Consider the following 16,887-nt stretch of genomic DNA (forward strand, 5'->3'; position numbering starts at 1 on the left):
TCAAGTAACTACAGAACATGATTAAAAGGTTCTCATAGAAAAATCTTAGCCCTAAATATGTGTGGTACTTACTTAAAAAGAACAATACATAAATTACAAAGCACATAAATATAAAATCCTACATACAATATAAAAGGTAAGGAAAAGAGCAACACAGTAAACCTGAGGGAAAAAGAAAAAGATACTTAATAAAAGACAGGTATGAATTGTTAGGAGGAGGAAAATAAATTCAACTAATAAATAAAGACAATGTGCTAGTTCACATAATTTTTAAACACATATATATACATTTAAAAAATATTCTCTTCCATTGTGATTTATCACAAGAGATTGGACGTAGTTCCCTGTGCGGTATAGTAGGACCTTGTTGTTTATCCATTCTGAGTGTAATAGTTTGTATCTGCCAACCCCAAATTCCCAGTCCATTCCTCTCACTTTACGTAATTGTGAAGAAAATGGACAAAGCCCAAGCACACATAATAAGAAATATGAACAAGAGACTAACAGTTAGTATATTACAGAATTAAAACAGTATAACCTGGCACTCAGATATTTTCAGAATGTTGATGAAACGGCTAATAGGATAGAAAAACAAATACTGTTTAACATACCCCGCGGTAACTAAATAACTAAACCTCACAGATACCGTGGATGAACTTTTGAAATTGGTCAGAGTTGTCTCTCAAACGCCATTATCATTTAGAAGCAAAGAAAAATATCTGGTTTTCCAGACTTTCTTTCTGTCTTCCTACCTGCTTTTCTGTCTCACTCATACTCCCTCTTGCTCTCCCTTTTCTTCTCTTCTCTCCTTCCTTTCTTTCTTTTTTTGGTGTGGCTGTGAGAGACAGTCCTATTTCTTCTTCACATTTTGATGTCACCATGTCACCAGTGATAGTAATGACTTGAAATTAGTGTGACCATATAATTTATTATACCAACTGGAATGCTTTCCAGGGTGAAAGGAAACATTTAGAATTATATGAGGGCCACAAGTAAAAAGGGGGACAAATGTTGAACCAACTTAAAACAACCATATCGGGATAAACTAAAACAAAGGAAAATTTCTATACTTTTCCACAGTAGAGAAGAAACAAATGTAATACTGGCCTTTTTCTTTACTTCACTTAAGCAGTAACAGAGATAACAACTGTTTAGCTATCCTATATTCGGAATATTATTTCAAACCAATACATTTAAATGATACTTTTTGGGGATATTTTGTTTCAGTTTTTGTGTATTTTCTTTTTCTTAGGGTGTTTTTTGTTATTAGATATTTTACGGAATGTGTACACAGTTTTGCCTTCTACTGAAAACTACCTTCTGATAGGCTCCATTGATTTCATTTGTCCTGAACTCAGTGTCCTTATTTTCTTGTATAACTAGGAAGAGTAGTGTGTTTTTAAAAATACTGGGAATGTGCCTGAAAAGTCTATAAAATGTCTAGAGAGGATTAACTGAAGGTAAGCCAAAGGGTCGCCCTTCGTGTTCCTGTTTTAGTCCATTTTATAAAACTACAACTGCAGTGAACTTTGTATACCTCTCCTGTCATTGAAATAAAGTTCTGCTAAGTAACTTCAATGTTTTAATGTTTATATTATAGGTGAAGGGCAACCATCTGCTTGAAAGAAGAGAAACTGAAGCCATCTATGCTGTGCTTATGCTGTATATTTGACTGTTAAAGTTCTGTCAATAAAGTTTCATTTTCTACTGGCACATGTTTTGTTAAATTTATCCCCAGGTATTTCATGTTATTGAAAATTCATGGTTTGCGATTTTTATTGTCTAGTTGAGGATGTATGTAGAGATAGAATGTTTGTATATAGACTTTCTGACCAACAATTCCTCTAAATATGCATATTAATTCCAAAAACTTAGATCTAGATTGTTTTTGCTTTTCAAAATATACTATTATATTTGAATATAAACAGTTTCTACCCGGTTAAACCTTAAAGCTTTCCTCATTTTGCAGCATTGAACAAACCTAGCCAGAATAGTCTTGACTAAAGCAGGTGATAATCGGCATTTTTCCTGATAGGAAATGAAAAATCTTCTCCCTTTCAACCTGTTTAAGTTGCTTTTTTGTAGATATACTTTATCAGAGTAAGTTCCATTCTATTCCTAGTTTGCTGTCTTAAATATAGATTAATTTTCATCAAACACTTATAATGCATCAATTGTGATGATCATAGAATTGTTTTCCTTCCATTTTTCTATTAATGTGGTGAATTGCATTGGTAACTTTATACATGTAAACCACCCTTGCACTTCTAGGGTTAAAAAAAATTTGGTCATAACATATGCTTTAGGTGTAATCTACATGTTAATACATATACATACATATATACCCACACATAAAAAATTCATAAAAGCCTTTGGTCTTCTCTTGAATATGTGGGTTTACAAAATGTGCCACCTAAATCTCATATGGCCCTTGATGAAATCATTGACAGGGAAACATTTTTTAAAATTTAATATATTTGTATTGTCCTATGTTTGTTTTTTTTTCAGTTGATCTTTTGTCTTTATTTATTTAATTTTTTTAAAATTTATTTATTTTTTTTGCTTTACAATACTATATTGGTTTTGCCATACATCAACATGAATCTGCCATGGGTGTACATAAGTTCCCACTCCTGAACCCCCCTCCCACCTCCCTACCCATACCATCCTTCTGGGTTATCCCAGTGCACCAACCCCAAGCATCCTGTATCCTGCATTGAACCTAGACTGGCGATTTGTTTCTTATATGATATTATACATGTTTCAATGCCATTCTCCCAAATCATCCCGCCCTCTCCCTCTCCCACAGAGTCAAAAAAGTCTGTTCTGTACATCTGCGTCTCTTGCTGTCTCGCATACAGGGTTATAACCCTGTCCTATATTTGCATTGTCCTATATTTGTATTGAGAAATGAAATGCCAAAGCCATTGTTAAAGGTTCTAGGGAGACAGAGGGAAAAAAACTGCTGTCAAATTCCATGGCAAATGGCACAGCGTATCTTTCACACACTTCTGACTTGCCTTCCAAGTTTTTCTGGGTACAGGGAGAGAGCAGTTACAAACGTCTTTTCTTTTCGGTGACATCCTCCACTGGCTTGATAGTCACCAGATCTCAGAAGCCCTCCAGCTGTGCGTGTGTGTGTGTGTGTGTTAGTCACGCAGTCATGTCTGACTCTTTGCGACCCCACAGACTGTAGCCCGCCAGGCTTCTCTGTCCATGGAATTCTCCAGGCAAGAATACTGGAGTGGATGGTCATTCCCTTCTCTAGAGGATCTTCCCAACCCACGGATCGAACCCTGGTCTCCTGCATCGCAGGCAGATTCTTTACCGTTCGAGCTACGGGGAAGTCCTCCAGCTGTCTGATTCCTCCCTTATATCCTTATTATTACATAATAACAAAACGCTTACGTCTCTGAGCCCCCATCTGCATCCTCACACACCAAAAAATATATTTCTGCAACAAAGGACCTATTCAGAATGCACTCTACTTAGGGAATAACAAGATTATAAACAGCAGCTGTTGTGCCCTCACAGAGGTATGAAAACCCAGGTCCAAAAGGACTGAAAATGGGAGGTTCAAATCTACCACGAGACTTAAGTTAGAGTGTCCCATCTTACCAAAAAGTATGTGAAAAAGCCCCTAGGTCATGGAGCTGCCTGACAAGGTTAGATCCTAGCTAGAAGAAAACGGAAAGGAATGGGGGGAACTTTGTGAGCCAAAATGACTTGAGTCTTATCTGCTCTGTCTCCTTATTGGCTATGACATGACATAACTGGGCTTCCCTAGTGGCTCGGACGGTAAAGAATCCACCTGCAGTGCTGGGGACCTGGGTTTGGGAAGATCCCCTGGAGGAGGGCATAGCACCCCACTCCAGTATTCTTGCCTGAAGAATCCTCATGGATAGAGGTGCCTGATGGGCTACGGTCCATGGGGTGGCAAAGAGTCGGACACGACTGAGCGACTAAGCGCAGCACGTGGCCTAACTAAGAGTATCAGTACTGGCTCTGACACGTACTGTGTGAAGGTGAGAAAGGTATTTACATCCTTTGGATCTGTTTCCCCATTTCTAAAATGGAAATTACAAGTTTACACCAAATATTTGTTATGAAGAATAAACAAGATAACATGTGAAGTAGGCATTACATTGCAAATGGGTTTGGCTTATTCTACTCCATTTTTTCATTTAAACTTTCAAAATGTTTAATTTCACTTACCTTTACAATTAAAATTCTCTCAAGTGATAGAGATTTTTAATTTCAAGTAGACTATACGGCTAACTTTTAAAATGAATTGGACTTTATTTTGTCTAAATAAATATATTGACTCAATAGCAGTGTAGCTGGTATCAGACATGGGATCCATTCTAAGGTTGGTTTGTTAATGAGGACTGGCAAGGCTACCCTAAGTCATAGTATGTGGTGGAAACTGTGCTCCTTGCTGTGTGTGATGACAAAGTAAGCCAATATTCTGGTCACACAACATCACACAACTCAACGCCAGACTCCGTCACGTAGTCAGGCAGCCAGTCCCTAAGCAACACAGCAGGAGCTACAGGGCCACAGTGAACCACTGCAGCTGTTAGTTTGGCTTCTCACCTTCTCCGGGCTTGGGCAGTAAGGAGGCAATGACCCCGAATGGATTCAGATTCTAACTTAGAAACAGTGCAGAAGCAATATGACCCTGGTGTCAGTTGCCTTGTCCCTAGTCCCATGGTTTGACACTGAATTGGAAGGCCTCAGTAACAGGCACAACAGGTGGTGGGTCTCTGCCAGGAAGGAGCCCACAGTTGTGCCCTATGGCACTGAGCAGCTCTGTAGTCCACAGCTGTACTCTCAGCTGGGGCTAGGGAGACCATCCTATGTTCAAGTGAAACCAGAAGTGGATGAGTAGCAACTTTGTGTCACCTCCAGCTGGATAAGGAGGCAGGTAAGAAATGGCCTCATAGCAGCTCTTCATCAGGCTGCTTATCTCCCCTTGCTGCAAGAGCAATAGTAGGTTCTCTGCCAAGATTCAAGTCAGCCTGCAACTTAGCCTTGCCTACGTAGCCTAAGTGGGGACATGCAAGGTCACCAGGGCATGACGACAGAGCCACACCCCTACAGTGTCTGGAACAAGACACAAGACTATGTATGGTGCTACAAATATGACACCTATCTACTGACGCCTACATAGAGGAGATGCTTCTCCTGTCAGTCATTAAAAATCTTCATTTAGTACACACACATTGATTACTAGCATGTTTCAGGTCGTATCTGCAACACTTGAAATAACAAGACCAGTGATGTGAGGTGGATGATGGGAATACCACACTGGTGGACCAGACAGACACATAAACAGAGAAGAAGTGCAAAGGAGAAACACAGGGAATGGACCTAAGGGAAAAGCAAAACAAAATGGTGAGTAGGGTGGCCAAGAAGCAGGAGGAAAGCTAGAAGATAAGGTTCATTGTAAGAGTGAAACAGGTTATATGTAATACAGTCGTGTGTTGACCCAGGCTGTGGATGAGAGTCACAACCTCCCCTTCATCACTGCCCCCTTTGCGGGTGGTGTCTGGGAGTCTAGAGATTCTGAAGGGAAAGGAGAAAGAAAATACATAGTGCAGGGGTACATGCACCCGCCCTGATAGAGATGCAGGTGCAGCTTGTTACAGTAACCAGGTGGGGATGAGCAGAGTTGGATTCGGTGACTCAAGAAGAAATGTGCAAATGAATGTAAAGGGAGAAAACACACTGAGAGGGGTAAACAGCTCCAACTCCCATTTCTGTACCAGGGTAGGATGCTGCATTACTGTCGTGAGAAGGCTCCCTGGTCTGAGCTCTGGGAGGGAGTGATGAGCATTCTAAGGACCCATCATCACCTAAGCAGGGGGCACTGAGTGTGTGAAGACATAAGTCTCAGCCTTTACCACTGACAGACACAGAAAGCTTCTTAGTTCTGCTGAGAGCAGGGCTCTGGTAGCTTAGGGAAGAAGAAAGGTAAGGTGGAGGTGGTGCTTGTTGTTCAGTTGCTCAGTCATGTTCGACTATTTACGCCCCATGGCCTGCAGCACACCAGGCTCCTCTGTCCTACACTATCTCCCTGGGTTTGATCAAATTAATGTCCGTTGGTTTGGTGATGCTATCTAATTATCTCACCCTCTGTCGTTCCCTTCTCCTGCCTTCAGTCTTTTTGCATCAGGGTCCTTTCCGATGAGTCAGCTATTCACATCAGGTGGCCAAAGTATTGCAGCTTCAGCATCTGTCCTTCCAGTGAATATTCAGAGTTCATTTCCTTTAGGATTGGCGGGTTTGTTCTCCTTGCTGTCCAAGGGATTCTTAAGGCTCATCTCTAGCACCACAATTCGAAAGCATCAATTCTTTGACACTCAGCCTTCTTAATGATCCAACTCACACATCTGTACATCACTACTGGAAAAACCATAGTTTTGACTCTACAGACCTTTGTCAGCAAAGTGATGTCTCTGCTTTTTAATATGTTGTCTAGGTTTGTCATGGGCTTCCCTGGGGGGCTCAGCAGTAAAGAATCTGTCTGTAAGGCAGCCACTTAGGAGATATGGGTTCAATCCCTGGGTTAGGAAGATCCCCTAGAGGAAGGCATGGCAACCCTCTCCAGTATTCTCGTCTGGAGAATCCCCTGGACAGAGGAGCCTGGTGGACCTCGGTCCATGGGATCGTAAAGAGCCGGACACTACTGAAGTGCCAGAGAATGCGTGCAAGCTAGGTTTGTCATAGCTTTCCTTCCAAGGAGCAAGTGTCTTTTAACTTCATGGCTGCAATCACCATCTGCAGTGATTTTGGAGCCCAAGAAAATGAAATCTGTCACTGCTTCCTCTTCCCCCTTTCTATTTGCCATGAAGTGATAGGACCAAATGCCATGATCTTAGTTTTCTAAATGTTGAGTTTTAAGCCAGTTTTTTCACTCTCCTCTTTCACCCTTATCAAAAGGTTCTTCACTTGCTCTTCCCTTTCTGCCATTAGAGTGCTATCATCTGTGTATCTGAGCTTGTCAATATTCCTCCCAGTAGGGAATGGCAACCCACTCCAGTATTCTTGCCTGGACAATCCCAGGGACGGAGGAGCCTGTTGGGCTGCCCTCGATGGGGTCACAGAGAGTTGGACACGACTGATGCGACTTAGCAGCAGCAGCAGCAGCAATCTTGATTCCAGTGTGACATTTCGCATGATGTACTCTGCACCTAAGTTAAATAAGCAGCATGACAATATACAGCCTTGTCGTACTCCTTCCCCAGTTATGAAACAGTGATTTGTTCCAACTGTGGTTCTAACTTGCTTCTTGACATGCATGTTTCTCAGGAGACAGGTCGAGTAGTCTGGTACTGCCCTGTTTAAGAATTTTCTCTATTTGTTGTGATCCACGCAGTCAGAGTTCTTAGCGTAGTCAATGACACAGAAGTAGATGTTTTTCTGGAATTCCCTTGTTTTCCTCATGATCTAACATGTTGGCAATTTGATCTTTGGTTGCTCCGCCTCCTCGAAACCTAACTATATCTGGGAGTTCTCGGTTCACATACTGTTGAAGCCTAGCTTGGAAGAGTTTACTCACCAGGAGGCTTCAGAAATTGGGAACAGTCTTAAGTGGAGAAGCTTAGGAAACTGGATGGTGTGAAGGAAGGCTGATAGGAGAGACAAGAAAAGGAAGCTCTCCTTTCGATGTTGGTAGCAAAGTGGGCAGAGGCTAGACCATGCCTTCAAGTCCTTGTGTGGGAGAGTAGCCTTTATCTAGAAAATCATAGACAGTGCTGTAACTGTAAGGGAGAGGGCGGGAAGAGGGAGACAGACACCCTGAGTGGATGTGATAGACCCGTTAGAAGGGGGTTGATAATTAAATGGAGGGAGGCTTTGGACTAGAGCTGATGTGGTGGACATGGGAAAAAGTAGATGCATTAGATGTTTACAAAGTAAAATGGACAGAACTCAGCACGAATTTGGACTTGAGGTGAGGGAGAGGGAATCATAAACATGGTTAAGACCAAGTGTGTGTGTCCTGTCATAAAAGTAGAAAACTGTCATGTGAATTCTGGAAGTTGGCCAGGTCTGGGAAGAATTCCAAATAAGATTTTTATGTTTTTGAGCTCATGGATACAATAACCAGTATTTAAATACTTAAAATTTCCTTTTCCTTAAAAAAAAGTATTGTGGTATAATTTATATACAATAAAAGCCAACACTTTAATGTATTACTGTTTGTAGATTTTTGACAAATGTATACTGTGGTGTAAATGCTACCACAATAAAAATGTAGAAAACATCTCAATTTTCAAAAATGCTCCCTTGGGGTATTTGCCATCAGACTCCTTCCTCCACTCCTATACCCTGGCAACCACAGATACATTTCTGTGCAAACAGTTGTGCCGTTTCCAGAAATCCATTGACAAGAAATCATATAATATGTAGCCTTCTGTGTCTGGTTTCTCTCATTTGCACAGTTGAGATGCATCCTTGCTCTTACATGCATTAGTAGTTACTTTTTAAAAAAAATTATTACCGTGTAGTATTCAGAGAAGGCAATGGCACCCCACTCCAGTACTCTTGCCTGGAAAATCTCATGGGTGGAGGAGCATGGTAGGCTGCAGTCCATGGGGTTGCGAAGAGATGGACACGCCTGAAGCGACTTAGCAGCAGCAGCAGTATTCCTTTTACAGGTATACACTTTTGTTTTTCTTTCATCTGTATACCAGTTGTTGAATAACTGGGTTGTTTCTGTGTGTGGCTATTAGGAATACATGTGTAGAATATTTGAGTGCAGGCCACTGTGTGAGCATGTTTTCATTTCTCTTGGGAAAACTGCCTAGGAGTAGAATTGCTGGGTCAATAAGGCTTCCCAGGTGGCGCTAGTGGTAAAGAACCCATCTGCCAATGCAGGAGACCCAGGTTCAACCCCTTGTTCTGGAAGATCTCCTGGAGTAGGAAATAGCAACCCGCTCCAGTATTCTTGCCTGGAAAATTCCATGAAGAGGTGTCCTGGTAAGTTACAGTCCATGGGGCCCCAGAGAGTTAAACACGACTGAGCAACCGAACAGACACACACATACATGGTAATTTATGTATCTTAGAATCTAAACTGTGTCCTCTGTAGACAACATACATCTGGATTTTTTTTAAACTGTTCTCTCAATGTCTGCCTTCTGGTTGGCTAGTTTTGTCTATTTACATTTAATGTTGATACAGACTTACATCTGCCAATGTACATTTCTGTCTCATGCCATTTTGTTCTATGGTGCTCATTTTACTGCTTTTCCATTCAACGGATGCTTTCTAATGTAGCGTTTTAAACTCTTTACTGATTTTCCACTATTTTTAAGTTATTTCCTTAGCCGTATGCCACTGTAAACATCTTAGTTCATCACAATCAGCTTGAAATTTACACAAATTCTAGTGAGATACAGAAACATTACTCCTATATCGCTCTATTCTGGTTTCCCTCTTTTTCTCGTATTGTCACATATATAATAAATCTATAAAGAGTAAGCTCATTAATACACTCATTATTATTACATTATATATAACGTTATGTGATGAAAAGCTGATATACGGCAGGATATCAGGTACCTATTTATAGCTTCTGTTATATTCACCTTCTTTGTCATGATTTCGGATGCTTTGCATATGTTTGTATGGATTTGACACCGTCCAGAGTTGTTTCCTTACCTAATACAGCTTTGCTCCCAACCACCTCCTTTGTGCTGTTACTGAGAATATATTACATTTCATATGTTGTTGGCCCAACAAAAATTGGGCTTCCTTGGTGGCTTAGATGGTAAAGAATCTGCCTGCAATGCAGGAGACCTGGGTTCAGTCCCTTGGTCAGGAAGATCCCCTGGAGAAGGGAATGGCTAACCACTCCGGTATTCTTGCCTGGAGAATCCCATGGATAGAGGAGCCTGGTAGGCTACAGTGATGGGGTTGCCAAGAGTCAGACATGACTGAGCAACTACTGCTTTCACAACAATAAATTATGTGATATTGTTTTAGACAGTTGCTTTTTAAATACAGGAAGAAAGGACTGAAATATGTATCCATAAAGAATTTTTGTTCATATAATTATGTTTACCTGTGCTCTTTGCTTTTTCACATGGATTCAGATTAACATCTGAATTCACTTATTGCAGCATGAAGAACTTCCTTAAGTTTTCCTTGTAAGCCAGTTCTACCAACACATTCCCTGAATTGTTTTTTTTTTTTAAATTTGGGCATACCTGTACTTTACTTTCATTTCTATTTTCTTAAACCACTTTATTGTGGTGTGTGTGACATGTAAACAGCTGTGTACTCACCCATGAAATCATCACCAGCTTCAGTATACAAAATTCAACTGTATTTCTATACTAATGGTGAATATTCCTATTAAGTAAGAAAATTCCAGTTACAGTATAAAAAGAACTTAGGAATTAGTTTAACCAAGGAGGTGTAAGATTTGTTCATTGAAAATGACAAAACCAGTTGAAAGAAATTAATGAAAATTTAAGTAAATGGTCACTATCAACGGGCACTGGAGTTTCCCCTAGAAATGTGCTGTCACTGTACACACGTCTCTGAGCATGTGGGAATGTTTCCTTAAGGCACATTCATAGCAGTGAGACTGCTGGGTCAAAGACTTCCTTGGCTAAACGCACATCTATGGAGTACCTACTATGTGCATGTGCCTGACCCTGTTCTAAACCCCAAGGAGGCATCACAGAATAGGACTGACACATGTCCCTCTTTCATGAAGGCAAATGCTGCTGAGGGTGAGGGCACGATGGAATGTAAATTCTGATGGGTGCTGCCACAGACCCCTGCAAAGGTGTTTTACCAGTTCACACTGGCCTCAGTGGGGCAGGGGAGTGAATGTGCCTTTACTGGCATCTGGGTACCATTTGTAGAGTGGGAGGTTTTGGCAGGAGGCCGGACTCCTTATGTCCAGTTCCCTAGAAGAGCTTCAAGTCCACAACTAGGAATGATCCACGTAGGGATTTCAGGGGACGTGAATACCCTAGGTGTCCATACCCTTGGTTGTAACATCACAAAGTGTATTTGTCAAAGCATAGGAGGTCTCTGACCCTTTGGTGGCTCTGCACCCTGAGTGTGCCATCTCTGACCTGGAGATAAGTCTGTGAGCCAGGGATTGAGGGTGCTGAAACCTTGAGGGGTTTCCTATGTCTTGGGCTGTGAACTTTGGGGTTTGTAGGATGTGGGGTACCATGGTCTGAGGTCTCTTTGTGGTGGCTGCATGGAACATTGTGAAAGAGCTGTGTGCATTCACCATACCAGTGCTCTGTGCAGTTGGTGTGATGGTGTCCTGTGGTATGAGCTGGGTGATTACGACTTCTGTGTCCAGGGTGGAGGTCTCTGTGCTGTTGGGTTTCTCCATGGCAGCTCAGGAAGTTGCTAAAATGCATGTCGGCCTGTATTCGAATTTCATCTCAGCTGATTTCATGTGTCTTGCCTCATTTATTGAGTCTCTAGAGTTTCAGTTTGGTGGATTGTTTGATGTTGGGTGTCCAGTGCAGTGAGGTCTGCCAGCTGCTATTTCCTTGGTCCATATGTGGTCGAGTGTATCATTGATATTTGGGTTTTGTGACCCGTAGTGTGAGGTCCCTTCCTTTCCCTTTGCGAGCCTTTCCCTTCTCCAGGGGAATCTTCCCAACCCAGGGATCGGACCAAGGTCTCCTGCATTGCAGGCGGATTCTTTACCAGGTAAGCCACAAGGGAAGCCCAAGAATACTCGAGTGGGTAGCCTATCCCTTCTCCAGCGGATCTTCCTGACCCAGGAATCGAACCAGGGTCTCCTGCATTGCAGGTGGATTCTTTAACAGCTGAGCTATCAGGGATTGAAACATTTCACGTTGTTCTTGTTCAGTAGCTCAGTTGTGTCCGACTCTTTACAACCTTGTGGACTGCAGCACGCCAGGCTTCCCCATCCTTCACTATATCCTGGAGTTTTCTCAAACCCATGTCCATTGAGGCAATGATGCCATCCAACCTTCTCATCCTCTGTTGGTCCCCTTTCCTCCTGCCCTCAATCTTCCCTAGCATCAGGGTCTTTTCCAATGAGTCGGCTCTTCACATCAGGTAGCCAAAATATTGGAGCTTCAGCTTCATCATCAGTCCTTCCAATGAATATTGAGGGTTGATTTTCTTTAGGATTGACTTATTTGATCTCCTTGCTGTCCAAGGGACTCTCAAGAGTCTTCTCCAGCATCACGGTTTCAAAGGTTCAATTCTTTGGCACTCAGCCTTCTTGAGGTCCATCTCTCCCATCCATACAGGACTACTGGAAAAACCGTGGCTTTGACGATATGGACGTTTGTCGGCAATGTAACGTCTCTGCTTTTTAACATGCTGTCTAGGTTTTTCACAGCTTTTCTTCCAAGGAGCAAGCGTCTATTAATTTCATGGCTGCAGCCATGGTTTCCAGTGGCTTTGGAGCTGGAGAAAATAAAGTCTCTGTTTCCATTTTTTTTCTCCACCTATTTGCCTCCAAGTGATGGAACCAGATACCATGATCTTACTTTTTGAATGCTGAGTTTTAAGACAGCATTTTTACTCTCCTCTTTCACCTGCATTGAGAGACTCCTTAGATCCTCTTCGATTTCTGCCATAAGGCTGGTGTCATCTGTGTATCTGAGGTTATCGATATTTCTAAAAGCAATCAGGTTCCAGATTGAGTTTCATCCAGCCCAGCATTTTACATGATGTACTCTGCATAGAAGTTAAATAAGCAAGGTCACAATATACAGCCTTGAAGTGCTCTTTTCTGAAGCTTGAATCAGTCTGTTGTTCCATGTCCAGTTCTAGCTGATGCTTCTTGACCTGCAAACAGCTTTCTCAGGAAGCAGGTTAGGTGGTCTGCAACTCCCATCTCTTGAAGAATTTTCCACAGTTTTTTGTGATCCACACAGTGAAAGGCTTTTAGTTCAGTTCAGTCACTCAGTCGTGTCCGACTGTTTGTGACCCAACAAACCACAGCAGGCCAGGCCTCCCTGTCCATCACCAACTCCCGGAGTTTATTCAAACTCATGTCCATTGAGTCGGTGATGTCATCCAACCATCTCATCCTCTGTCATCCCCTTCTCCTCCTACCCTCAATCTTTCCCAACATCAGGGTCTTTTCAAATAAGTCAACTCTTCACATCAGGTGGCCAAAATGTTGGCGTTTTCAGCTTCAACAGCAGTCCTTCCAATGAACATCAAGGAATGCTTTCCTTTAATAGACTGGTTGGATCTCTTTGCAGTCCCAGGGACTCTCAAGAGTCTTCTCCAACACCACAGCTCAAAAGCATCAATTCTTTGGCACTCAGCTTTCTTTGTAGTCCAACTCTCATATCCATACATGACTACTGGAAAAACCATAGCGTTGACTAGATGGACCTTTGTCGACAAAGTAATGTCTCTGCTTTTGAATATGCTGTCTAGTTTGGTCAAAACTTTCCTTCCAAGGAGTAAGCGTCTTTTACTTTCATGACTGCAGTCACCATCTGCAGTGATTTTGGAGCCCAAAGAAATAAAGGCAGCCACTGTTTCCCCATCTATTTGCCATGAAGTGATGGGATCAGATGCCATGATCTTCATTTTCTGAATGTTGAGCATTAAGCCAAATTTTTCACTCCCCTCTTTCACTTTCATCAAGAGGCTCTTTAGTTCTTCTTCACTTTCTGCCATAAGGGTGGTGTCATCTGCATATCTGAGGTTATTGATATTTCTCCTGGCAATCTTGATTCCAGTTTGTGCTTCCTCCAGCCCAGCGTTTCTCATGATGTACCCTGCATCTAAGTTAAATGAGCAGGATGACGATATACAGCCTTGACATACTCCTTTTCCTATTCGGAACCAACCTGTGGTTCCATGTCCAGTTCTAACTGTTGCTTCCTGACCTGCACACAAGTTTCTCAAGAGGCAGGTCAGGTGGTCTGGTATTCCCATCTCTTTCAGAATTTTCCACAGTTTATTGTGATCCACGCAGTCAAAGGCTTTGGCATAGTCAATAAAGCAGAAATAGATGTTTTTCTGGAGCTCTCTTGCTCTTTCAATGATGCAGCGTATGTAGGCAATTTGATCTCTGGTTCCTCTGCCTTTTCTAAAACCAGCTTGAACATGTGGAAGTTCACGGTTCATGTATTGTGAAACCTGGCTTGAAAAATTTTGAGCATTACTTTACTAGTGTGTGAAGTTGAAGTGAAGTTGCTCGTTCGTGTCCGACTCTTTGCAACCCCATGGACTGTAGCCTACCAGGTTCCACCATCCATGGTATTTTCTAGACAAGAAATTGTGTGGTCGTTTGAGCATTCTTTGGCATTGCCTTTCTTTGGGATTGGAATGAAAACTGACCTTTTCCAGTCCTGTGGCCACTGCGGAGTTTTCCAAATGTTGGCATATTGAGTGCAGCACTTTAACAGCATCATCTTTTAGCATTTGAAATAGCCAGGATTCCATCAACTCCACCAGCTTTGTTCGTAGTAATGCTTCCTAAGGCCCACTTGACTTCACACTCCAGTATGTTTCATGTTGTTTCACATTGGCACAGCCAATTTCATCAAAATTGTGAACTTGTTTTTCAGAAGCTGCAATAATTCGTACTCGATGTGGGTGCCAAAAAACCTTGAGGCCCAAAGTAAAGTCTAAACATTGAAAGTACCTACATTCCTTTAAAGACAGGCGTTTACAGTTTGAAGTGAAGTCAGGTGACTCCTGAGCCCCAGGTCACACACAGAGCTGCTGGGCTGGAGGTGTGGCTGAAACTTAGGCAGCCGCAACTTGAGGCCCTCTCCCAATGCTTCAGGCAGCACATATTCATCGAGGCTTTTCTTGGCTCTCTGTACTGGATACAATAGGCCAGTCCGCAGAAATCCCTGTGCTGGACTTACTGTCCCCAGTCGGGAAAGGGTAGGGGTACGAGGCACCCAGGTCACCCTCCTCATAACAACCCAGGATATTCTAGAGTGTGTTAGAAGGTGGTGGTGCTGTGATCAGATAAATGTAAGTCCTGTAAGGGACTGGTACTGTGGGCAGCAAGGGGGAAAGCTGCAAGTCACAGTATTGAACACAGCAACCAGGGTGGGCTTCATTGAGGAGCTGATATTTTAACAGAGACTTGAAGGGGGGAAAGGAGTCCGCACAGAAGACATCTGGGGTCAGGATATTGCAGAAGAGGGAACCGTGGGGATACATGCTGGGGGCAGATATTGCCAGGAGACCAGGGAAGCTGGGAGCAGGGAGTGAGAGTTGAAGAGAAGGCGGGGACTAGATACCGCGGCCCTGGGTAAGCGTCCGCTCTGTCAGCGAACCAACAGGGACAAGCAGGGGTCATAGGTGCTGATGGACATGCCTGCGCCAGGCCTGTGAGGGAGGCAGAGGCAGGACAGGGGGAAAGAGCAGAGACAGCTGAGGTGGGGCAAGCAAGGAGTGAGGAGGATGCACGAGGGGCAGCTCTGAGTGAGGCTGACGGCCTCCCCCGGACTCGACATGCCCTTCCTACCTGTGCTGGTGACCCTGACTCCATAGACACCTGTGCTCCGGGCACAGTGTCACAGAGTCCACTAGCAGCCTCAGTTCATTCAACAGTCCATCGTCTGGACACATATGTGCAGGGCCTACATTGCCACTTGGTCCTTGGGAAACGTTCAGTGACCTGACTGGTGCTCTCAGGATCTTGACCCCAGTTCCACTGTGAGGCTACAACTGTGGCTGATGGGGCAACAGAGTGACCCACACGTGTGTAATGAACCTTGCAGCCGCTTTGATCAGGGGTTTCCAGAATTAGGGGTCATATGAAACATGCAGTCCAATTCCCGCCCCCAAAGGGAAAAGAATCTGATTTCCCAGATGTCCTGCTTACTCCATTCTCCTGTGCCATCATTAACACAAAATTAACTGGTCCACAAAGAGCTATGCTGTATTGACTGAATGTTTACCTTGAGTCCCGGTCCTTCATTCACTGAGGAAGTAGTTCCAAGCAGGGACCAGACACTATGTTTCCTCCTACTGTGGCCGGATTGGTTTGGGATGATGGGGGACAGTCACCTGCAAGCAGATGACTGCCACGTGCTGTGTGAGAAAAGCGATGGCAGGATTTAAACTGTAGAACTCTGGGAACACAGAAGAGAGCATCTGACCCCTGCCATATGTCCAGGGGTGGGATGTGGTATGGGTCCCTGGCCAGGACACATTCTCCGGGGGGCGGGGGGGTTTCTTGAGGTGGTACTTTGACCATCCACAGTTTACACACACACGAGCAGAAGAGCACAGACCTGGACACAGGTGGAGACAGACAGACTTTCATTCCCAGTTGTCTCCGGAACACCATGGCAGCTGGTCATCTCCAGCGCTGTCTTACAATTACTAAAAACACTTCCTGTGCTTTGGCGTGCCTCCCAATTCCTTATATCTGATGAACAGAGTGAGACTGGTGAAGACATAACTGGGGTGGGGGCTGGTTGCAAACCTCTCTGATACGGCAGAGTGCCTCCCCGCCAGGGAAGTTAATGTCCTGCTTGGTGTTGCCTCTGGAGCAACCCTTTCCTACCAGGGCACTCCATTTTCTTGGCTGCAAGGCAGCTCCTCCTAAGGCACACACACAAAGGGGCTTAGAACCTTTCAGGGTGGCTTTTCCCAACTGGGTACCTGCGTTTCACAAGTGGACAGGAGATTGGGACAATGATGGTTCTCCTCTCGTGGAACAACATCTGCATCTCAGTAACTGAAACACAAGCCACGCGTGTTGTTGTGAGTGCAGAGAAGACTGGCTTTGCACTCAAGAGAAACTAGGGCGTGACTCCCAGATCCAGCTTTTACTGCATCAGCCACCTAAGCTCTTTCAGCTTGCTTCCTTGTCTGTGAGAAGGCTGGGGTTCATCCTTACCCCTCTGGGTCTGTGGGGAATAAAACCCC

General features: G+C 43.5%; 1 long non-coding RNA gene across 1 annotated transcript in view; it reads right to left on the bottom strand.

Moving 5' to 3' along the window:
* LOC138931030 (uncharacterized) overlaps positions 1-16,887 on the bottom strand; it is a 31,057-nt gene that overhangs the window by 3,772 nt on the left and 10,398 nt on the right. Inside the window, exon 2 of the long non-coding RNA XR_011446341.1 lies at positions 15,912-16,044. This is a non-coding gene — a long non-coding RNA (uncharacterized lncRNA). The remainder of the gene's footprint in view (positions 1-15,911; positions 16,045-16,887) is intronic.

Source organism: Ovis canadensis, chromosome X (genome assembly GCF_042477335.2).
Source record: "Ovis canadensis isolate MfBH-ARS-UI-01 breed Bighorn chromosome X, ARS-UI_OviCan_v2, whole genome shotgun sequence".
Lineage (NCBI taxonomy): Eukaryota > Metazoa > Chordata > Mammalia > Artiodactyla > Bovidae > Ovis > Ovis canadensis.